The sequence below is a fragment of the Aethalodelphis obliquidens genome, unplaced genomic scaffold (genome assembly GCF_003676395.1).
Source record: "Aethalodelphis obliquidens isolate GAN/ISIS:26980383/991018 unplaced genomic scaffold, ASM367639v1 scaffold4, whole genome shotgun sequence".
Classification (NCBI taxonomy): Eukaryota; Metazoa; Chordata; class Mammalia; order Artiodactyla; family Delphinidae; genus Aethalodelphis; species Aethalodelphis obliquidens.
In genome coordinates, this window is record NW_020837948.1 from 712,434 (window position 1) to 737,039 (window position 24,606).

General features: G+C 46.4%; 1 long non-coding RNA gene across 1 annotated transcript in view; it reads right to left on the minus strand.

Annotated features, from left to right (window-relative positions):
* LOC113614301 (uncharacterized) overlaps positions 1-24,606 on the minus strand; it is a 65,018-nt gene that overhangs the window by 21,174 nt on the left and 19,238 nt on the right. The window contains exon 2 of the long non-coding RNA XR_003430575.1: positions 19,629-19,850. This is a non-coding gene — a long non-coding RNA (uncharacterized LOC113614301). The remainder of the gene's footprint in view (positions 1-19,628; positions 19,851-24,606) is intronic.

The window sequence follows — 24,606 nt, forward strand, 5'->3', positions numbered from 1 at the left end:
GAGTAGAACAGAAATAGAAGCCTCAAACTCCCACTGTCAGCGGCCCCTGAATATAAGACAACAACTGCCATGATTCTGGATGCTAAACAGAAACAGGAAAATTATTTTTCTGGTTTCAGGCACCGGGTTACAGAAAAAAGTGGAGAGGCTCCTTTGAGGGGAGCTGGCTCTTTGGAATGGGCCCAGATGGGCAGAGATCACCACGGAAGTGGCTGCGGGTTCTTACAATTAGTGCCCCGGCACAGACAGGCACAGGCTGCTCTGCCATCGGCAATATGAGCCTGACTCACACTGAGTGCCGGCCTCAGGAGCCTCGTCCAAATAGGTCTTGCTGCATTTTCTAACAAGGCAAACACCACCATATCGCTTTTATTGAACACAAAATGTGTCTTTATCTTAGGTATACAGACGACAACTGGCTTCTGCACGTACCAGGTTCCCGAGTTACTGATTAACAGTCCTAGCAGACACATTTATGTAAAACGCCCGAGGTTGTTTTCTTCCTCCTTGGTCAAGCTTAATTTGGCAGACAGTAAAAATAGCTGTATTTTCACCTGAAGGCACCCCAGTTTAGAGCCCTGGTACATGGTGAGTTCTAAGGGAGGGACGGGACAGGAGAGCCACTCTCAGTGGGCGTGGTGAGCAGGTGATCCAAGCAAGGCACACCTGACTTGTAACGAGTGCCCCCCCCCCCCCCCCTGCCCCCTGAAGCACACCGCCCACCACTTCACAGCACCAAAGGTCATCCTTATAGATCTGGAAAGGACTGTGGGGGGGACCTGGGCTCCGCCAAGCAGTCCCCAACAGTCCCTGCTGTTCTGTAACACCGCCGCAAGCCCCCCAAAAGTCAACCACCAGGGGTCCTGAAAACTACCACCACATCCACTGAGATGGGCCATTTGGCAAACGTGAGGCCAGAGACTTCCCCAGGGGAGAAGGGGAGGCGGGGGCCTGGCCTGCAGGGCTGTGACTAGAACTGTGTTAGGCAGGCAGGGCTGGAGTTCAGGAAGACAACTTCCTTCCATGGTCAACTCTACTAGTTCTAGCCGGCTTGTCACTGAAGCTGAATCCAAAAACAAGTCTCCAACAGAATGACCAATCACCTTGCCAGTGAAACAGGAAGAGACAGGCTAATCCTTGCTATGAAAGGCTGAGGTGGGAAACTAGGTGAGATTAGCCGTGGAGATGGAGAGGGTACGCAGGGAGCCTCCAACATGTCAGGAAGGACGGAAGGCAGCTGATTGCTCCCCATCCACTGAGCGGGGTTCAGCTGCCCAAAGCGGTGGGTTTATTTACAGCCCCGCCAGTTTGGAGAATGGAAGGGCTCTCAGCAAACTCTGAAAGCCCGGCACACTTGGCCTAGGGCTCACTCCTGCCTCCCTGCTGTCGTCCTCAGCCAGGAGCGCCCCTGAGATCACAGCACAAACAGACCCCAGCCTCCTAGCAGCTCGCCAAGAAACACCGTGGAGATGAGGAGAGGTGGCTGTAGAGTCGTAGCCCCCGGGTCCGCTCTCAGTGCCACTTTGAAGGGTGACAACCTCTCCTAGCTTCAGTTTCCTCACTTGTAAGATGGGAATAATAATAGCACCTCTTCCGTCATTGGGTTTTTGGGGACTTAATGAGTTAAGCCACATAGGCCAGTGCCCAGTATACAGCAGACTCTTGGTTTTTGTTAGCTGCCATTGTTACTCCCAAGACAGAGACCTGAAGGACAGAAGGCAGGACTCCCTAACTGCTGAGACACCTGGAAGCAACATGGGCATTATGTAAGGTTGCTAGCAGAGTCTATAAACAGTTTTTACTTCTACACAATAACTGAGGTCTTTTTGAAGAACCAACAAGTGACAGGGAAATAGGGTAAAAGAGGTGTCTGTTTCCCTTAGGTACTGCCGGGCCACCTCCTGAGGATGCCAGGCTGCTGGGCGATGACCCAGAAGGGCCGAGGGCACTGCCCCCTAATGAGGCACAACCTCACAGCTGCCCCAGTGATCCGCCCCACCACGGCAGCAGCTGGAGCTGGCGACCACCAAGAATCCTTCTGCCAAGCCCTCACCCTCCCTACCCTTCTCCCAGGTCTGTACAGGGGAAAGGTCTTGCTGAGGAATTCCTTTTGCTCTCCAAGACGAATTCTGGTGACCCTTAGCTCCTGATTCTACCTGGATAAAAATGCCGAACATGCCAGCGTCACTCACCACGTCATGCCCCTAGTCTGGCACAGGGCACTTGGTAGGCCTGGCATATAGGGGACATGGAATGAATGAGTGAACGAATGAATGAGTGAATGAACGATTTGTCTTGCACCTTTCACCTCAGTTGGAAAAGCTGTTTCCAGTCTACCTTGCGAGCAAGCTGCAGATACAGGCTTAGCTGGCTATTCTGTGAAGCAATGGCAAAGCACTATTAAGAAAAAATATGAAGACCCTGTCAGTCTTAAGTTCTTAAGGAAGGGTGTCACTCCCACTTCTGTCAGTTTAAGTCCTTCAAGAGATCTTGGCTCATCCTGAACTTTCCTGAAATGGTTGAGGGCAGTCCCTGGTATCAGGGCCATCACTCTATCCCAGAAGGGATCCATGTGACTAGGAGATCATCTTGGGAAAGAATGAAGCAAGCAAAAGGAGCTCAGGGGCCCGAGCCTGGCTGGGCCAGGGAGAGTCGGCCCCGCAGCCCCAGAAGACACTTTCTCCAGAGGGCCTTCCTGAGACCCTTTCCTTCAGATCTGTAGGCCTAGGGTACTGTGCCCACAGCCTTGAGGAACTCATGGTTACCCATGGCTGCCCAAGGGTACTTGGACAGGGCTTTTTTGGGGGGAGGGGGTGGGGCCGGAGAATATTGATCCTTTATGAACTACCCATGATACACCTATTCTCAGAAGCAAAAGTCCATTTCTACCCATTAAGAACAACTCGAAAAGAATCTTGCATGCTCCAAAATCCTCCAGGCTGACAAGGTATCCCAGGCTACCAAATGGACTCATTTCAGGGTTAAATGGAAAAGTTCAGAGGGAACCAAGACACTACCAAAAAGTAAGGCTAATGGAAATGTTTTTTTTCCCCTAAGGAAAATGCAATTGAAAAGCACTGAAATCTTTCCTAGGCTATTCTCAATTTATGGTCTTTAAGCAGGTTGTGTCCCTGGGAAAGGTTCTGATGCCTTGGACACCAAGAACAAAGCTTTCCACATCACCGCCACACACACCCAGGTGCAAGCTCTAGGGGAAACGTGTGTGCGTGTGCATGCACTTACACGTGTGTGGGGCAGCGGTGGGGATGCCCTTCTCCAGCTTCAGAAAGCCTCTAAGGTCTAGGAGGCTGAGGCTGCGTAAGGGCACCCTAGGGAGTGAGCCACCTTTTCCAACCAGGATCCTAGCTTGGACATGCAGCACACCACTGATATAATGAGAAAAAAGCCACTGAGGCCAGCAGGGGAACAAGGAGGGAAGCAGTACTGGCCTCTCAAAACTAAAAGAGTTACAGCCCTGACGGCACACAGCAGCAAGCTTCCTGGCTGCGAGCTGATAAGGCTTTCCAGAAGAGTGGATAGGAAAGTCGGTATTTCCTGGAGGAGGAAGCCACTCCCTCAGGGAGCCAAGGCAAGGGTCCAACAGCAGAAGGGAAGGGCAGGCTACAAATACCGTCACGGTCCACTCACTGGCCGGTCCCAGTGGGTCTCTCAGCCCCTGCCAGACCAGCTCTCAGGGCAGGAAGCCCCCAAGGGCTGTAGCCCCCAAGGTCCAGCCGCTGCGGATGCAGGTTCACTGGGCTTGGGGGCCGAGCTTGCTACACCTGGCATAGTCCACTTCGGTAAAATGCATTTCCCTTAAGCTGCCTGTGGCTCGGCTTCCTCACCTGAAAAACGGAGACAGTAACACCACCGACCTCTTGGGATTCTTATAAAGATTAGATGATTAACGCCTTGAAAAGCAGCACAGTGCCAGGCACAAAGTAAACAGATAATACATTATAAGTATTATTGCTGCTGTAAAAAAAATAAATGGCTAGAAGGAAAAGCACTGTATTGTAGAGTGGTGGGGGGAGGGGTGCTGGGGGCGCCCAGCATGAAGTCAGCAGCGTGAGACTGACATCCGCAATGGAGACTTCACCGGAAACCACTGATTGCCACCCGCAAGACTCACATTCTACGGGACCAAGATGCAGCTGAGGGTACACAGATTGATGAATTTAAGATGAAGAAAAAAACCCAAAACACCCAACAACAATTTTACATAGCATTTATATTAGCTGCAAATATATCTCCTGGACAGAGATGAACATACTAGTCAAATTTCAAAAAGGGCTGCATCATAAAAAACTGAACACAGACCAAAAGATTTATACAAAAATGTTAACTACTGTCTCTGGATAGCAAAAGAATGGGTATTATTTACTTTCTATAAAGAAGAGATATTCCTGTAATTTAAAAAGTAACTCCTGTAATTTAGAATGAAGCCATGTTTTTCTATGTGAGAACCCGGTTGTACCCTAGGAGTAAGTGGCCTGGGATACAGCAGAGCTGCACTAAATCAGGGTTCGGAGAACGCCACTCTTCTGGCCCCTGACCACGCTGGGCGTGGTCCCCACACTGGTGTCAGTGAACACTGGGCTAACCCCTCATCTACAGACACCAGCCCTCGCCATCTTCATTGTCAGCATTTTAGTTATGATCGTCCTGTGTTGCGTCCCGCTTTTTGGAGCGTCTCAGCTCTGGGGAGCCACAATGTAAGCAGAATATAGATTTTTCCCCTGCGGCTAACCACACTGACCACGGGGAAGTGGGTGCCCATGGGCGCTGGGCCACAACGGCTGGGGCTGCAGGCAGAGCCACACGGACTGTGCTCGGGCCCTGGGCCGGCCTCGGCACAGCTAATGCCTCACTGCCATTTGGAAGGACGCATTGTAGTGAAAGTCCCCCGCCACCCTAGGTGACCTCACTCACAGGGCGGTCCCAACACCACGGTCCTGGCTCCAATCCTAGAGACGACCTGATCTATCCCACCTGCACCTTCCAGTTTCCCTGGATGCCTTTTACCCAAAGCAGCCTTCCTTTCCTTGCCCACCAAACTAATTTCCTCATTGTTTACATCAACCTAACTTTAAAAAGCTTATGCGAGATGTGAACGAAAGGCATGCAGTACTGGAGCAGAAAACCCGGGCTGCACCTGGGGGCGAGTGGTCTGGGAGCAGGGTAGGACTTCAAACACCCCTGTTTCCTGGGCCAGCCTGGTCCAGCCAACTGAGCACACTTCCCTGACCAGCTGAGTAAACTGGATCTGCAAAGAGCAGCTGCCCTTTCATACTCCATTACCCCTGAGCGCTGGGCAGGCCAAGGCTTTTGAAAAGGCAAAACAGAGTGTTTTACATGAAGCATTTGACCAAAACAGATTGTGTCTCTACATCCAAGAAGATGGAAAAACCCAAGGCCATCTTTAGGAGCCTTTGGTCCCCCAGTGTCCTCGTGACCAGACTGTCTTCATGTGACGCCAGTTCCCAGACCTAGTGCAGTCGCAGGGCAGGGGCCGGGGCACAGGCGCACGGGACTTCATCTAAGCACGGGCCTAGCCAAGCAGATCTATCAAGTTAAAGCCTGAGGTCACTAATACGGGGAATGAGAATCAAAACAGGTGCCAAGAGCCCAGTTCACTCACTAAAGGCCAATCGCATCTGCTTTTGTGAAAAGAAAGGAAAAGAGTTGCAACTGAGTGTCCCAGAGAACACACGTCATACTCAGAGAGCCCACCTCTTTACCGCTGTTAACAATGCAAGTTATTATTAATATTATATATATAATATAAAATATTATATTAAAATATTATTAATATTTTGAAGTATTTCAAGGGTATTTCCTAAAGGAATGCAAATGAGCATGAAAGTTAAGAATACAATTTGAACCAGATAGACCTGGGTTCAATTCATGGCTTAGTGAGTTACTCTTTGACTTTAGGCCAGTTAATTCACCTCTCTGAACCTGTGTCCTCATCTATGAAATAGGAAACCACCAAGACCACTGTATGGATTAAAAAAAATAATGTACACAAAGCACCTGAACAAGATCTAATTAGAAACAGTAACATTTATTTAGTGCTTGGCACTAAATTATACAAGGCATTTCACAATTGTTGAACGAGTGAGTGGTGAGATTCCAAAAAGAAAGGAAGACAAAGTTAAAAAACAAAAACAAAAACAAAACTTCTACTCATTCATGGGAGGCCCCATGACACACGGAAGCATGTCAGGCTCTGGGTCAGACACCTGGGGAACCACAGGCAAAACATTACAGCCTCTCTAAGACTCAGGTTCCATATGTGTAAGATCTGGGATAACACCACTTACCTGGAAGGACTATTGCAAGAATTGAAGCCATGCCCATAAAGCTCTCAGCCCAAAGCTGGGCACCTCACTAGGTGCTCAATAAATGGTAGTCACTGAGGAGCACAGGCTTTGGGGTTAGATTGGTGGGTTTGAATCTCAGCTCTACCACCTCCTAGCTGTGAGACCATGAACAAGTTTCATGCTTTCTCTGCTTGAGTTCCTTCATCTACATGACGGGGATGAGAAAAGATGTACCTCAGAGGGTTGTTCTCAGGACTAAATGGGTTAACACATAAAAATGCCTGACACACCGTAACCACTTGATAATTATTAGCTCTTTTATTTAACTATTATTTATTAACTATTCGACAATTAATATTAAATGTTCAAAAGCTTAGACCACTGGCTTCAAACTCTTCTTGTCCTCCTGGTTTTAATCTAGGAATTGGTATCAAACACCCAGATTCTCCCATCCCACCTGCAGAGAGGCTCAGAAACAAAGCCTGTCTGTCCAGTAAGAGGTCAAGAGGGAATTCTTTATAGCTCCAAGTTCCCGGAGCCTTCTTCCTGGGCAGGTCACCAGAAAAAGTCATGGATTTTTCAGCTGCTAATGAAGCTGATTAGGAAGGCCTCTTTCTCCACTGGGCTCAAAAGCCCAACGTACAGTTTTCATTATGAAGACTCTATCGCAGTGGTCCTCAAAGGCAGGTTCTGGGCCCCTAGGGAACATCTGGTAATGTCTGGACAACATTTTTGGTTGTCATAACTGAGCAGATACCACTGGCATTTAGTGGGAAGAGGCCAGAGACGCTGCGAAGCATTGTACAATGCACAGGACAGTGCCCCACTGCCCCCGCCAAAATTATCCGGCCCAAACGTCAATGTGCTGAGGTTGAGAAATCCTGCCTTATAGGAAATTTGCTTATGACAAAGTAAGTTGGGAGGAAAACAATACACAATGGAATCTACACTACAATGGCAGCCAGGTGCAAATGACACGTGCACGTAAGTAAGACCTGCCTAGGAAATAAGAACACAAAAAAGATTTGAGATGATGGGGTATCTGGACTATGAATGGGAAAACATTTTTTTTTTCTATGAGAGTCATTACTATGTTTAGGGACCAGACCACTCAATGGAGGCAAAAATGACCCAAAGCTGCATCTCTCAGTTCTGATAATTCACACACCTGTGACTGCCAGTATCACAACAGTGCTCCACAGTGAATATTCTGCTCAGAACCCAGACCAAAAAATAACGTGAGGGAGTGAAAAGTAGTGCAAAACTGTCTTTTCTGCAAATTCAAACCCAGAGTTTAACACTTGAAAAAGCTTATTCCAGAAACTCACCCTGTCTTCTCTCCTGCATATCTTTATTTTTTTAAACTTTTTATTTATACTGGAGTATAGTTAACAATGTTGTGTTAGTTTCAGGTGTACAACACAGTGATTCAGTTATACACATACATGTATCTATTCTTTTTCAAATTCTTTTCTCAACCAGGTTGTTATAAAATATTGAGCAGAGTTCCCTGTGCTATCTTTAAACTTCTCATCTTCAATCACTCAACAAGTAGTTACTGGGGAATCAAGTGGTCAGTCAAATTAGACAAGGTCTCTACTATCAGGATGCTTTCAGACAGTGGTGGAGACTGTAATTCTCTAACTAGAGCCAAGGCTGTAAAATTACAAACCCAAGAGTCCTATGAAGGACAGAAGCTGACCCAGACCGGGGTGGGGGTAAGGTATCACTCAGCATCACTGAAATGACACAGGAGTGAAATGGGAAGGATTAATAGGTTATTTGTACTGAGTCAAGAGAGGTGTGAATTTTCCAAGCCATACAGAGGAAATACCATTTGCAAAAGCCATATGGGAGGAGAGGCCCAGAGAGGCTGAGAAACTGAAACAGAATCAGCTGGCAAGGCTAGACCCTGAAGGACCTCTCAAGACCTTTTGGAATGTTGGTCTTTATTCTAAGAATAATAGAAAACCATTAAGGAGGGCAAAGAAATGTTTGAGCCCTTAACTTGTATAGGTTCTACTCTGGCACGCCCAAGTATTAGGTGAGGAACTGCTTCCACAAAAACCTTTTTATCCTCAGGTAAATCAAAACTTCTGGCCTATCACAAAGAAACCCAGGCTGGTAGCAAAGCCTCCACTAAATGGAAGCCAGTAGACCATGACAAAAAGTAAGAAGGAGCAGTTTCCCCTCCAAAGCAAGAATCAGCAAGCTCTAAGCCTGATGGGCCATGAAGGTCCCTGCCCTCCCTAAGATAGGGAAAGGGGTCCCTGCAGTGCTGAGAGAAACAGCTGAGGTCAGAGCCCTTACCAAGAGCCACGCATCCCAGGAGGATCCCATAAGCAGCCCGCCTTCTCCTAGTTGAGGGGCCAAGTTCAGGCTGGATCAGACCACAGGCAACCGTCCCATTTGCCCCCAGTTTCTGCACCTTCATCTAGATAGGCCCTGAGATTTCATGCTTTCTGTAGATCTTTCTGGAAGCACTACTACCTACCAGCTACCGTGCTAGGTCTGGGAACCATACTGTCTTCCTCTCATATCCCTTCCTTACTCATCTTCCTCTTCTTCCTCCCTTTCTAGAGACCTCCCTCCTGTGGCCACTGGGTCTGTCTCTCTTCTCATAGCAAAGAGTCTATGTGACCAGACCTACTTGCTGAGTCAGAAATCACAAGTTTCCCGATTCTGACAGGGCTGGCTGAAGTTTTAAAGATGTTGGCCCAAGCCCATGTGAGACATAAGGGCACTTTTCCAAGGAATTCCATGAAAATGCCCTTTGGGCACTAGAAGATTCAACTGAACGTCCCAGAACGTGTGCTAAGAGATGCAAGAGGAAGGACGAAGGTTAAATGAATTAACTGAACAAAGATCAAGTGAGGATAAGATATAAAGAAGTATTTCACAAGACAGTCAACCCTTGCCATGAAGAAGGCAGAGATCAGGATAAACCAGGAGACCAAGAAGGAAGCAGCACAAGGTAGGCCAAGCGTGGACCTTGGCCAGACTGGAAGGCAGCAACGGGGCAGAGCCCTCGGGCGCTGGCACCTATCCCGGTGGAGGAGCCTCAGGGGCACCGTCATGGAGAACAGGCTCTCAGGTCACACACGGTGTTAGAATGTTTGCTCGCCACTTACTAGCTCTGACCTTGGGCAAACTCTTCTTTAGTAAGACCCACCTCATAGAGCTGTCACGCTGATTAAATGGATATACAGTGTTCAGCACCAGGCGTGACACAGCAAAAACTCAGTTAGTAGCAGCTCCTTGGAGCCACTCCCAGGGTTCTGTACAGAGGAGATGAGGAGGAACAGGGACCCAAGGTAAAGCTGGAAGTAGAATGCTGCAAAGACACCTGTGCAGGCAGAGGACATTGGGGGAGGGGACGCTCAGCCAGTCAGCACATACTTGGAATCGAGTAGTGAACATGACATACAAAAGTCCCTGCCTTCAAGGAGCTTACATTCCAGCAGGAGGAGAAAGGCAGCCAAGGGACATGTGAACAATGTGTTGGCAAGAGAAAAGAGGTGGACATAGTGGGGAGAGTGTGCCAGGCTGTGGTACTTGGTTAAATGGGGCAGAGGGAGAGGGGAGGTGGCTGGAAGGCCTCTCTGACTAGGTGACTGACAGCTGAGCAAGAACCACGAGAGGACACAAGCCCAGTCGACTTCGGAGGAGAGGGAAAGGGAATGGCAGATACCAAGGCCGGGGTGGGAATGGGGCAGCCTGTGAAGGTGGAGCAGTGCATGGGGGCAGCCCGCTCATGGAGGGCCTGGCTGGTCACCCTAAGGACTGGCTTTTACTCTGAGTGATAAGGGAAGCTTCTAGAGGGTCTGGGGAGAAAACAGACAGCAGGGGGCAAGAGCAGGAGGAGGGAGACCAGTTATAAGGCTACAAACTGCAGATGACATGACTTTGGAGTTGTCCGTCCTACGGTTGTCTCAGACAGGTGGGGATTCTCAGGGTAGATCAGGAATGACCCTCAGCAACTGGCTTCCCCACCTTTCCCCTGAGGGCTTCCGGTCTTCACCACCCCCCATCCAACCACAAGCAAAAATTCAGAAAAGTGGTGTGGGCCAAGGGAGGGTGCTAAGTCCCTGTTGCCCATACACTCTACGTGGTATATGACTTTGTTTACGGCTTCGCCACAGTCCTATAATACCAATTTTACAGATAAGGAAACAGAAACTCAGGGAACTGGAGAAACTCCACCTAGATTCCTAAGCCAATGCGGCTTTAGGTGGCACCAGGCAGTGTCCTTGCTGAGACATTCTGTCATCTGATGCCTGGCAGAGAAAGAAGGTACTGAGCTGGACTTTATCTATGCTGAAAAGTCTTCTCGGGGCAATGACGATGCCTGATCGGAGTTTCTGATGAAAAAAAAGCATAAAAGGCTCAAACAAGCCAAGCTGTAATTCCAGACCTCAAGCCAGTTAGCCAGAGATGCCAGACGGTTAAACTCCTTTCTCGTTTATCCCTGCACTGAGTGATGAGAGCAGCGTCAGACACCAAAGGGAGTGTGCAGGGGCACCATGCCATGTTACCAGCCGGCACTCTGACTGTGGACTGAGGAAAGGCCGCTCACAGCATCTTGCTGGTTGGCCAGTGACCCGGCAGGGCTCTCCTGGAACAGGTGCTCCCCCCTTTTGCTTCTTCAAATTACAAAGAGCAAGAAAAGGGGCACTTTTTTACAGGCTGAGAAATCCAGTTCAAAGGCCAATCAGGCTTCTGAACTCCATGGGGGCATCCCAAGGACTCTGCTGGAGCAGAATTCATTTTATTTTACGTCGATACATTGTCAGATATCGGTCCTAACCCAGAAGAATAAAACCGCAGTATCTGGACTCACAAGAGTTAAATAGCAAGGGAAGGGGCTCAAAGGGAAAGGGGACCAGACATGGAGCATGAATTCACAACCACCTTTCGAACTGGTGATATTTCCATCCATCCAGCAAATATTTACTGAGCATATACCACGTGTCAGCACTGTTCTAGGTTCTGTGGAAGCAGAGATGAAGGAGAGAAAAAATCACCTTCAGGAAGCTTACAAGGGGAGGCAGGCACACTCAAAGATCGGGGAGGTTAAACAATCTGCCCAGGTCCTTGTGTTAATAAGGGGATTTGAACGCAGTTTTTATCACACTCCACTTCACCTGTCTACTAGGAAAGTGGTACCCTGTTATAACTACCAGGTTTTTGTGTTTGTTTCGGTGGCTGGGGGCAAGGCGGAGGGAGGAGGTGGAGGGAAGGTGTCTGGGAATTGCTGTGGAATCAGTGCTGGATCGCAGTAGCAGGCCATAAAGAAGAAATGCATTTAGCTTGGAATCAGGACTTACATCCTAGTCAAAACTCGTGGACCCTGGGCAAGTCACTAAACCTCACTGTACTTCAGTTTTAGTATCTCTAAAAAGAGGGATTCGGCCTAGCAAGGAATGGTAAAACGGCCTCATTTTACCTAACAATTCAAGCCTCACTCATAGCGGCTGCCTAGGATCCTTCGGTAAGGAGGATTCTGAAGCCAAATTTGGGGCTGAGCAGCTAGAGCCAGAATTGATGAGTGATGTCTGCCATGAGCTCGGAAGGGTGATCAGCTGAGAACTCTATAACATTCCCAATGATTTGAGGTATCTGAGTGGGAGCCATTTCAATTTTGGTGAGAGAATTTCTTTCTTTCTTTTTTCTTTTAAACATCTTTATTGGAGTATAATTGCTTTACAATAGTGTGTTAGTCTCGGCTTTATAACAAAGTGAATCAGCCATACATATACACATATCCCCATATCCCCTCCCTCTTGCGTCTCCCTCCCTCCCACCCTCCCTATCCCACCGCTCTAGGTGGACACAAAGCACCGAGCTGATCTCCCTGTGCTATGCGGCTGCTTCCCACTAGCTATCTATTTTACATTTGGTACTGTATATAAGTCCATACCACTTGGTGAGAGAATTTAAAAACCTCGGACTTCATGACTTTCTAACCAATTCACAGAACTTTCCTTTGAAAGACAGATGGCCTATCTTCTGACCTAAGACTGGAGATATTGTTGTGTTTAATTTTCACTTTAAACAGTTTTGTTACTATGGCATATTCATAAGAACCTAGAGTTTTGTTATTTAGAATGCTTCACTGAACATGAGTTCCCCCATCACCACTGGGACTTGGGAGTAGTGTTTCTGAAGATCTCCCCACCCATGTGCCATTTTGCACTGTGGCTTTGTCACCCACCCATCAAGAGTAAAGTCCATTTCCCCTCCCCTTGACTCTCTGCTAGCTAGACCTGTGGCTGCTTTGACAGAGAGTGTGGTGGAAGTGATGTGCTGAGACTTCTGAGCCTGGGCAGTAAAAAAGCCGGGGAGATCATTACCTTGTAGTTGCAGAAGATTTGGGGAAATCTGGGTGAAAGGTATACAGAATTGTTTGTACTATTTCTGCAAAGTTTTTGTAAGTCTGGAATATTTTCAAAATTAGAAGTAAAATGAAAAGTTTTTTGTTCGTTTGTTTTTTAAAGGAAAGCCTGGCAGCTGCCACTTTTGCACTCTAACGCCTAAGGAGCCCAGACCTCCTGAGGCTGTCACACTGTGAGGCCCAAGTCAGCCACACTGAGAGGCCACGTGGAAGGAGGGAGAGGGGGAAAAGGGATACTGGATGGGGGATTTTCTTTTTTTTCTTTTTTTTTTTTTTTTGCACTCAAAAGAACAATTCCTTGTTATGATGAACCAGAAGTACAAGATTTCACTGAAACTGAAAACAGGTGACAGAATACGACTGAACTTAAATTAACTTCACGGGAAACAAGAGGGTCAAACCAAGCCAGTAAGAGTGGAAAAGCCCAAGCCTGGACGGGACACGCATAAACATAGTAGCTTCTCAGCACGGGCATCACGTGACCCCTCCCAGCAGTGAGACAGCCAGCAGTCATGCTCCCATCCTTCTCTCTCTTCCAAAGCATCTGCCAAACCGAACAGCTTCTTCCTCTGTATTATTGGTGTGAGCCAACCCAATGGTGCCCCTTTAGACAACTATAAATATGAAAGCCAAGAAAGAAAGTTTGTAAATCCCATTCAAGGGTAGAAAGTACATATATTCAACTCAGCACACTGGTTATCTCCTATGTTCCAGGCCCAGGGAGCAGAGATAAATCTTTCCTGCCAAGTCCTGCCCAAATTAGATTTGGGGTGATTTACTACATAGCAATAGATAACCAAAACATATGTCAAGCTTCCACCTGTGGCAAAAAGCCTTAAGTTCTGGTTTGGCAAGACCTGGCTATCCAAATGGGTCTTTGAACACAATCCTTGGGCTGACACATGCTCCTTGCCTAAGTGCTTTTGTATCCTGAGTTGCTTTTTTTTTTTTTTTTTTCGTGGTTCGCAAGCCTCTCACTGTTGTGGCCTCTCCTGTTGCGGAGCACAGGCTCCAGACGCGCAGGCTCAGTGGCCATGACTCACGGGCCCAGCCGCTCCGCGGCATGTGGGATCTTCCCAGACCGGGGCACGAACCCGTGTCCCCTGCATCGGCAGGCAGACTCTCAACCACTGCGCCACCAGGGAAGCCCCTGAGTTGCTTTTTATACAGCATCCCTACTCTTATTTCAGTAAGAAATCTCCCTGCACATCTAAGAATACTAGAAGATTCCCCCCCTTTTTTGTAGTAGGGTTTTTGCTCCTTGTGCTGCCTCTGTTCCCTCAGTGTCCCTTTTTCCTGTCTGTTTTGGTCACCATCTATCATCTGGGGCCTTTACTCAGGTCTCCGATGATCCTCTGTTGTTGGTTAATATTTAAGGCTGAGATTCTGTCACTTGCAATCTTAAGAGTCTTGACCAACACAAATGGTGGAAGCCTAAACTAAAATAGTATGAGCAAGGTTGACTGGAGTCAGACATTAAAGAGGTAAATTAGAGAGAACATGAAAACTAACTGAATTTGGAGAGAGGAGATGCTTTGAAAGAAGTCTGTATGGGGTGCAGCTGAAGCACTTAGGAGTGGTCAATTCTATGGGAGGTGTGGGATACAGGAGGGAAAGCTTCACAGAAGTGCTGATATTCTGTTTGATCTCTCCGTACAGTTGGGCAGAATGGGAATGAGGAGTAGGGAGTGAAGGGAGCAGCATGGCTGGTTAGAGGCCATCCTCGATGGTGACATCCTTAACTCCAAGCCGAGGGAGTTACTGGATGAGACATCTGGTGGTCTTAGAAGGGGATGGGTATAATTTGCATATGGGAGAGAGGTGAATTGTTAAAAGGAAAGATTGGAGCGTGGTGGACTGTCTGCCAAGATGGCCACCAATGATTCCTCTCACTCTGTATTCACATGCTGTTCCTCCTAGTGAGATGGAATCTATTTTACACCAATGTTTATAACAGCCATTATTTATTATTCAAAATAGCTCAAAAGCAGATACCCAAATGTCCATCAACTAATGAACAGATGAATAAAATATGAACAGATGAATAAAATATGGTATATCCATACAATAAAATATTATTTGGCAAATGAATGGAGCACTGATAGTTGCTACAACGTGGCTGAACCTTGAAAACATTACACTAAGTGAAAGAAGCCAGTCATAAGAGAGCGCATATTACGTGATTCCATTTATAAGAAAAGTTCAACACAGGCAAATCAATAGAGACAAAAAGTAGATTCGTGTAGGAGGAGAGTTAAGGAAATCGGGAGTGATTGCCAAAGGGTTTCTTTTCGGGGTGATGAAAATCTTCTGGAATTAGACAGTGCTGATGGTCACACAACTCTGTGAATACACCAAAAACCACTGGATTGGACACTTTAAATGGGAGAATTGTATCGTATGTGAATTCTATCTCAATAAAGCTGTTGCCAAAAACGCAGGAATGGGGGGAGATGGCATCTATTTCCCCTCCTGCTGAATCTGGCCAGCCTTTGAGCAACAGAATACAGGGTACGTGAGGCGGTGCCAGCTCTGGGCCTAGCCGTTAAAAGCCTGGCAGCTGCTACTTTCACACTCTTGGAAGCTAGTTGCCGTGGAAAGGGAGATGTGTAGAGAGAGGCCTCATGGAGCTATACCCAGGCCTTCGTCACGTGAGCGAGGCAGTCTTGGACATTTCAGCTCCAGCCAAGGTGACAGCTGCATTAAGTCATGCAAGTGACCCCAGGAGAGATCCCCTAAAGCCAACTCACAGAATCATGAGAAATAATAAATCACTGTTGTTTTAAGCCACTGAGTTTCAGGGTGGTATGTTATACAATAAATAACTGAATCACAACCTCTCTGAGCCTCAGATTCCACCTCTATAACACGGGACTAATGCTTCAGGGTCATTATGAAGATTATGCCAGTGAAGCTAATGCCAGTGCAAGAAATACTAGTTGGTATAGTTGTTATTATTATTAAAAATCTCCCCAGGAGATCCTTGACGTATTGCAGGTGTGCTCCCTGGGAAGCCTCATTCCCACAAGCACCTGCTGCTTCCAATCACATGGTTTCCAAAAAGCTGGTTTCCTGAGAAAAACAAAGGCTTAAAAAAAAAAATACTGGGGCTTCCCTGGTGGGGAGAGTCCGCCTGCCAATGCAGGGGACACGGGTTTGAGCCCTAGTCCGGGAGGATCCCATGGGCCACGAAGCAACTAAGCCCGTGTGCCACAGCTGCTGAGCCTGCGCTCTGGAGCCCGCGAGCAACAAGTGCTGAGCCCGCATGCCACAACTACTGAGGCCCGTGCTCCTGGAGCCTGTGCTCCGCAGTGGGAGAAGCCACCGCAATGAGAAACCTGCGCATCGCAATGAAGAGTAGCCCCTGCTCGCCACAACTAGAGAAAGCCCGCGCACAGCAACGAAGACCCAATGCAGCCAAAAATAAATTAATTAATTAAAAAAATACAATATCTGAAAAAATGAAATTTGAACTAAAAAATAGACTACCAAAGAAGGTTCTGCTTAGATTAGCCATCTACCCACCGACTTGTCCATTCAACACTTTATTAAACTCTTACTAATTACCAGACACCAATTAAGAGTAGCTAAGACCCTAAAACAAATAATTTCCACCTAGGTAGCTGTTAACAGAAGGGACTACACACATGAACTTCAGCTGAGAGATGGCATATGCAGTAGTAGATACATCTAAAATCATCCTGCTAGAGGAAAAAACCCTTAAATTTCTGCAGAGAGCTCAAAGACACATGCTTAGAATGCAGGCCCCAAGAATGATTCCGATTGGGGATCCCAGGAGCAATATAAAGAGAAAGAAATGACAGGGGTCCCTAAAAAGCACATCCCTTAGAGAGAGGGGAGTCAGAGGGTCCCATTCACAGAACCTGGACCCCAGGTTGAGAGAAGAACTTGACCACCTGGCATCCCCTGCCATACCTGGTATAGAACAGGTCTGGGCAACTAACAATGCACAGGCTGATGACAGAGAGAGAAATCCTGTAGAAAAGGATGTTAAACCGCTTTCAACTGCATTTATGAAATCATTAATAAATTGATAACACTGAAATAAAAAAGCCTTTTAATCCTAAGAAGAATTAAGATATTTTTTTTTCCCTCAAAAACGCTGATGTAATACTTAAATTACACCAAACGTAAGAAAGAGGGCCAAACCTGTATTTTCTGCATGAGGGGACAAGGTCCACTGAGCCCAGGAAGCACTTATTCTAGACAAGCTCTATAATGTTCCAAATCCACTGAATGGTAATTACAGTCAGTATAAACAATACAGGCCCAGAAGTGGCCTACAAACCATACAGCAGGAGGGCTGTGGGTGAAAGACACAACCTAGGGAGGCACTGGCCTGAATCTATTGTTTAGTACAAATGCTGGGCTGACTTTTTTTTTCATTGACATATAACATATACTAAAGTGCACAAATATTAAGTGTGTGGCTTGAAAATGTTTATACCCAGATTAAGATAAAAGAATACTCCTAGGGCTTCCCTGGTGGCACAGTGGTTAAGAATCCGCCTGCCAATGTAGGGGACATGGGTTCGAGCCCTGGTCCGGGAAGATCCCTCATGCTGCAGAGCAACTAAGACCATGCACCACAACTACTGAGCCTGCGCTCTGGAGCCCGCGAGCCACAACTACTGAAGCCCGCGCGTCTAGAGCCTGTGCTCCGCAAGAAGAGAAGCCACCGCAGTGAGAAGCCCACACACTGCAACGAAGAGTAGCCACCGCTCGCCACAAATAGAGAAAGGCTGCACACAGTAATGAAGACCCAACGCAGCCAAAAACAAAAAACCAAAAAAACTCCTAATACCCCAGAAGTTTCCCTGTGTCCTTCCTAGTCAATAACAAACCCTATCCTAGTCTCCGACACCACAGCCAGGAGTAACCATTTTGATCTCCATCACCATAGATTAGTTTGGCTTAATCTTGAAATGCACATAAACGGAATCATATATTATGTGGTCTTTTCAGTCGGCCTTCTTTCATTCATCACAGGGTTACCTTGTTTTGAAGCAGAAACCCCAGAAACTGAGATTTATTTTCAGGAAATCCCCCTCTCATGTCATAGACCTGGATGCCAACTGCTCTGATTTATACTGGTTGCACTTCCTGCAGTCCTCCAAGCACATGTTATAACAATTTATAACAAAACAGAACCATGGATTGTAAAAGTTTTCCTTCAAGATAAACTAAATCTTTTAAAGCTATTCAAATCTATTCAATCTCAATACAGCCCCTGACTTGACCCCATAAAAGTAAAATCTTTCCCATATTGAGCGCACAATTCCTCTTAAACCTATTTTTCTTCCTTGGCATCCACCCATTTTAAAGAACCCTCAAATTCTGAAATAAAATGAATTGTCAGTTCTGTTACTACTTTTGATTAGTAAGGGGTTAAACTATAGGAAAATCTCGGAGGCAGCCTAAGGCCCTAAATTCAGACAAATGTGTCAGGTCAGAAAAGACAGGAAAGGGACAACAGTACAGCAATAACATACAGGTACAGATTCCACAGTCAAACTTTCAGGATTTAAATCTGGGGTCTGGCCATTTCTAGTTGGGTGGCGTTGGGCAAGTCGTTACTCCACAATGTGTCTCAATTACTTCATTGTAAAATGGGAATAACTTCATAAGACTGTTGCAAGGATTAAATGTGAATGTATATAAAGCTCTTAGGAGAGCACCTGGCACATAATAAGCACTCGGTAAGAATGAGCTATATTCAAAAGCTGAAAGCTCTAAGACAGCAACTAGTCTGCAAACCAAAAGGTTATAAAACAGTCATAACGGTCACCAAGACATGTAGCACAGTGCTTCTCAAGATGTTTCCTTCCTAACCCTTCACAGACTGCTACTTTTTTGTAAAACGCAAGATTCCATGCTCGAATGTCACAGCAATGTCAAATTGCTCTCAAAGTTTTAAAATTTTTACTCTCACTTTCTGTATTTATCTCATTGCAGCCTGATAGCCGCTCAGGGACTGGCACTTGTCTGCACAGTAAACTTTGAGTAGCACTGTTCCAGCACACAAGAAGGACTCAGAAGCCTACTGACAACTCAGCTAGCAGGTTAAATAGAATTATGAAAACATATTAGTAAAGAAAACCCACCCCAATAGCAGGGGCAAGAGGATGACTTGAGGGTCAACAAGTTGAGACATAAAACAACCCCAACAGGCTAAACCTGTAAAGCAAAACTGGCTGCCAGAGCAAGAATCCAACCGGTACTTTGCCCCCTCTCACTGCTCGAGGAGATGCCTTCAGAAAACATGTCGGCCAGGAAGTCATCAGCCCCACAGGGGACAAGAGAAAGGAGGCAGAATTGATTCAGCCCTCCCAAGAAAGAAGTCCTTCTCAGGAGTTAGAAGCCACCCTAAGCAGTCACCAAGCTTTGGAAATGTCACATGGCAAACAAAGGCCAGAGTTTCTTCCCTGCCAAAGAAAACATGCAAACATTTCCATTGGTGACACTGGACTGCACACATGCACACCTACGTAATACACATACAGTCGCCCCTCGGTATCCACGGAGGATTGGTTTCAGGACCCACATGATACCAAAATCTGCGGTGGCGCAAGTCCCTTATATATAAATACCTTATATGAAAGGTATTTGCATATAACCTACGCACATCCTCCTATATACTTTAAATCATTTCTAGATTATTTATAATACGTAACACAATGTAAATGTCATTTAAATAGTTGTAAATACAACGTGAATGTTATGTAAGTAGTTTGTGGAGCACAGTAAATTCAAGTTTTGCTTTTTAGAACTTTTTGGAATTTTTTTTCCCCAAATATTTTCAATCTGGTGGTTGGTTGAATCTGTGGGTGCAGAACCTGCAGATATGGAGGACCAACTGTATACATGCCCCATTCACATCACAGTACCTGTGCTTTTAGGAGGCTCCTGAGGTCCGCCCGGCCAGCCGTACTGTGGGTATCCTTGGTAAGGGTACCCCTGAGGAGGTGGGTAGGGTCCCCCCATAGGTCCTGGAGGGTAGCCCTCAGGCCCCATCGGTTGCTGTGGATAAGGTGGGTACGGAGCCGTCGGACCGGGCCCTGGATACGGTGGAGGGTTCCCTTGGTTCATCAGGGACCTGCTGAGTACACCTAAGAGACAGACAATGAAAGTTATTTGCATTTAATCTGGGGAAATCGTTAGGATAAAAACTGTAATCATGAGATCATTTACAAATTGCCTTAAAGATATCTTAAACCTCTTGCACATCTTCAGCTCTGCCCATTTTGTTTCCTTCTCACCATCACAATTGGCAAATATCTTATGTATCTGTTTGCCTTTTGTCTGCCCCCCCCACTAGACTACAGGCTGTGACAGCAGGAATCACATCAGTTTGGGGTCATCACCATGACCCTGGAGCTTAGCATAGTGACCGGCACAAGGCAGGCCCCAGTAAATGTGCTGAATGAAGAACCGATTATTATTTTGTTTTTTAATTCTCTAAAATATCCATAAATGTGACTGGATAGCTCTAAGAAGAAGGCAGAAAGTCTAACAGCATTAATTATGAATCAGATCAGCAGAGGCTGACCTGGTGACAGAAATCCTCCAACAAACAGGGCTGGGCCACAATGGGGTTTTCTAACAAGCAGCAACACTGGCAGTGAGTGACCAGTGAGTATAAAGCTTGCCCCCACCCTGGGCACTGGGTGATCTGCTTGCTCTCCTGAGACCCACAGCTCTGAGCAGTTGAGCAGTATGCTCGGTTGTCACTACACAAAGGGCAGAGATGTCCACAGAGCATGCCAAGCACCTCCTCTGACCATCCAGGCTCCCAGGACTCTGGAGCACTCCCCAGGAGCCCCCACTTTGTTTTACAGGTTCCTGCTCTCGGTGGTTTGCTTCTGTGAGGGAGGCCATTTCTTCCCAGTCCCCAAAGCCTTTTATCCATTCTCTTGATTGGGCCTGAAGTCTGGAGGGGGCCAGCATCTCCTTTCTATCATCTCTGTAGCCCCCGAAGTGCCTGACACAATGACTTCCTGATTAAAAGCATTACTGGGGAATACAAAGTACATATATTCTGGATGAACATGATTGCTATCATCTTGCTGCCTTGTACTCACCCCTCTCCTGTACTGATATTTAACGTTTTACCTATCTGAGTAAGTTAATAGAGGGAAGAGTCTCATACTCAAAATTTAATAATTTCACCATTAGTTCTTTTTCATAATATGCAATCAATAAATTCATAAATGACTCTATAAGAAGAACAGAGTAGCCATAAAGTAAGGTTCCCTAGAAAATCTGCATTAAAACAGTGGACTTTGCTGGCTGCCCACGCAACAACCACATCCCCCTTCATAATAAGTCAGATTTCCAGTTAAGTATCCATTCTTTCTTCCTGTAGTTTATGTGCTTTGGGGGAAGCTCATTCCTTACCAGTTCCAGGGTGAGCCCAATCTAACCTAAGCCAATCCAGGTCACCCTTTCCTCTTTTCCATCAAGACTGATTCAAGGACTCCAGGACTAAGCCAATCACAAATGGCATCCTTTGGGCACTCGGATTAGTTCGAAAGTGGTTTGATCAGTTAAAATCTTGGGGCTTGGGCTTCCCTGGTGGCGCAGTGGTTAAGAATCCGCCTGGCAATGCAGGGAACAAGGGCTCAAGCCCTGGTCCGGGAAGTTCCCACATGCCACGGAGCAATGAAGCCCACGAGCCACAACTACGGAAGCCTGCATGACTAGAGCCCATCCTCCGCAACAAGAGAAGCCCACTCAATGAGAAGCCCACGCACCGCAACGAAGAGTAGCCCCCCGCTCGCCACAACTAGAGAAAGCACGCACGCAGCAAGGAAGAGCCAACGCAGCCAAAAATAAATAAATAAAATAAATAAATTTAACAACAACAACAACAAAAATCTTGGGCCTCTCCTAACACACTCCCAACCTTCCCTTCCCCTTAACACAGTCAAATACACGGTCTAGCAAGGACATGGCCTACAAAATTGCTGACAGCCAATCTGCAGCCGTGAGGGAGCCACCAGCCTTAAGATGAAGTAGATACTTCAGAAAGGTAGAGCAGAAAGAAGGAAAGAAATGGGATTCCAGGGACTTCCCTGGCGGTCCAGTGGTTAAGACTCTGCACTCCCAATGCAGGGGGCCTGGGTTCGATCCCTAGTCAGGGAACTAGATCCCACATGCCACAACTAAAACAACAACAAAAAAGATCCCGCAGGCTGCAATGAAGGTCCTGCAAGTGGCAACAAAGATTCCGTGTGCAGCAACTAAGACCCAACGCAGCCACATACACACATACTTAAATACATAACTAAATAATTTTTAAAAAAATAAAGAAAGAAATGGGATTCCAGATGACTTTATAATAGCTCATAAATCAGATTAAAACCCAACCTAGGGCTTCCCTGGTGGCGCAGTGGTTGAGAGTCCGCCTGCCGATGCAGGGGACACGGGTTTGTGCCCGGGTCCTGGAAGATCCCACATGCCGTGGAGCAGCTAGGCCCATGAGCCATGGCCGCTGAGCCTGCGCTCCACAACGGGAGAGGCCACAACAGTGAGAGGCCCCTGTACCGCAAAAAAAAAAAACAGAAAAACAAAAAAAAAACCACCAACCTAACCTAAGCTACCTCTGTAGAATTTCCACTACTAGGAACCAATAGTAAGGTAAGCTAATGAACCCCTCTGATTGATGTTCAAGCAAGCAGACATTTATGCAGTGCTGACTGTGCCTGGCACTGTGCTAAGTAGTGGGGTATAGAAATGGATATGCTTCAAATCCTTCCCCTGGACAACAGGTTAAAAAGACAAACATAAGGATGGTAGTTTTTAGAAAAGGTGGTAAACAGACTGCTGGGTAGCAGTAGGGGCTTAAACTCAGTTGAGAGGAGGTGGGAGTGAGGAGAGTGTCACTTGAAGGAGGGGATAATAAACTGAAACTTTGTAAGATGAAATCGGAATGGCTAGAAGATCTCTCTTTTGACCTCATCTGCATTCTGTCTCTCATTCTTCTTTCTTCAGGGGCCTGGGAGGGATTCAGAAAAGAACTAGGGTTCTTTCCCTTCTTTGCTCTCTGGTCTATGCCAAAGTGGCATCACACTCTGACCTGGAAATGGCCTTTCCCTTTACCCTAAACCAAAGGCTCACGGTGACAAACACTGCAATCATCACGTGAACCTGGGCACCTAACTGCTGACTACTTCTGCATTCCCTCTCTCCTGCCTGGAAGGCTGTGGTAAACCTAGTGAGCCCTGGTTAACACAGAAATCAGTCTCATTAACCCCCCTACAGCTATTCCATTAGTTATTTTTTAAGTCACAGAAGTAGAACACAGCCATCATAACTACTCTTTCCTGAAGTTCAGTGTGTGTGTGTGTGTGTGTGTATGTGTCCTCTGTACTGACCTAATTCCATCAAAACTGTAGTTTAACTTCATTAATCCAACAAGACCCTGTAATAATGATCATTCTCCCTCTAGCAAAGTCTACACCTATATTTCTCTGAAGACACTGCCCTTCTAAGAACAATGAGCAGTGAGAAGGCACAGAGAACAAAGCGTTTAGAACTATCACAACCTCACACCTCAATGTTTCATGACTTTTCTTGATCGATCTATGTGTATCTATTCCTCATTATTCCTGGGACCCTCAAAACTCTCCCAAATGTATGTCCTCCCCTTTCTCCCTCAATCATGTTTCCCCCTCATTTTTAGTATGTAACCTTCTCCCTCTGCCTGAGAAATTGCTTAATGTCTGGGGTCAGGGGAACCCCATGTACTACTCAGATGCACTTATAAAGGCATAACAGATGCTCTACTGTCATGACCAACCCCCACCCCACACTCTGTCCTGTGTTCCCAGAACACAGTCACCTTAGAGGAATAAAATCTGGAACTATTTTCAGTTTCCTCTAAGCAGGAAAAAAATCCCAGTAAGAGAACAGCAAAAGTCATAGAAATAGCATCTGTGTCAAGATCAAAGATTCCAGAGCTGGCATCTTAAAAGCAGGAGTTCACCCAGTGGGAATCCATTGTTCCCATGCTTGTACAGAAGCGAACCCAAGTAAAGAAAGATTCCCTCACATTGACACAGTCTAGTACAAACCACTTAACATAAGCAAAATATAAATGAGCTTTAAATTTAAGGTATGATACAAAACTTTAAAACATAAATGTTTTCCCTTATAAATTTGGTCAGGTGAAATGTAAGCTCTACTATAGTTGAGTGTGTTACACTGAGGATCAAATGTAAACAGTGGAAATTGTAGCATTAAAGACAAATCATAGCTCCAAAAGAGACAGCTCAAATCAAGCAGCAGCCAAGATCCATTAAAACTGCATTGAATCTGGGCTTCCCTGGTGGCGCAGTGGTTGACAATCCGCCCGCCAGTGCAGGGGACACAGGTTCGATCCTTGGTCCGGGAAGATCCTGCATGCCGTAGAGCAGCTGGGCCCGTGCGCCACAACTACTGAGCCTGCGCTCTAGAGCCCACGAGCCACAACTCCTGAGCCCACATGCCACAACTACTGAAGCCTGTGTACCTGGAGTCCGTGCTCTGCAACAAGAGAAGCCACCACAATGAGAAGCGCACAAATCGCAACAAAGAGTAGCCCCCACTCACCGCAACCAGAGAAAAGCCCGCGCGCAGTGACGAAGACACAACACAGCCAGAAACAATAAATAAATAATAATAAAATAAATAAATTTTTTAAAAAACGACTGCATTGAATCTATTTGCAAAAGAATTCAGATTAATGATAGTAAAGATGATCCGAGATCTCAGGAAAAGAATGGAGGCATAGACGGAGAAGACAAGAAATGTTTAACGAAGAGCTAGAAGATCTAAAGAACAAACAAATGGAGATGAACAATACAGTAACTGAAGTGAAAAATA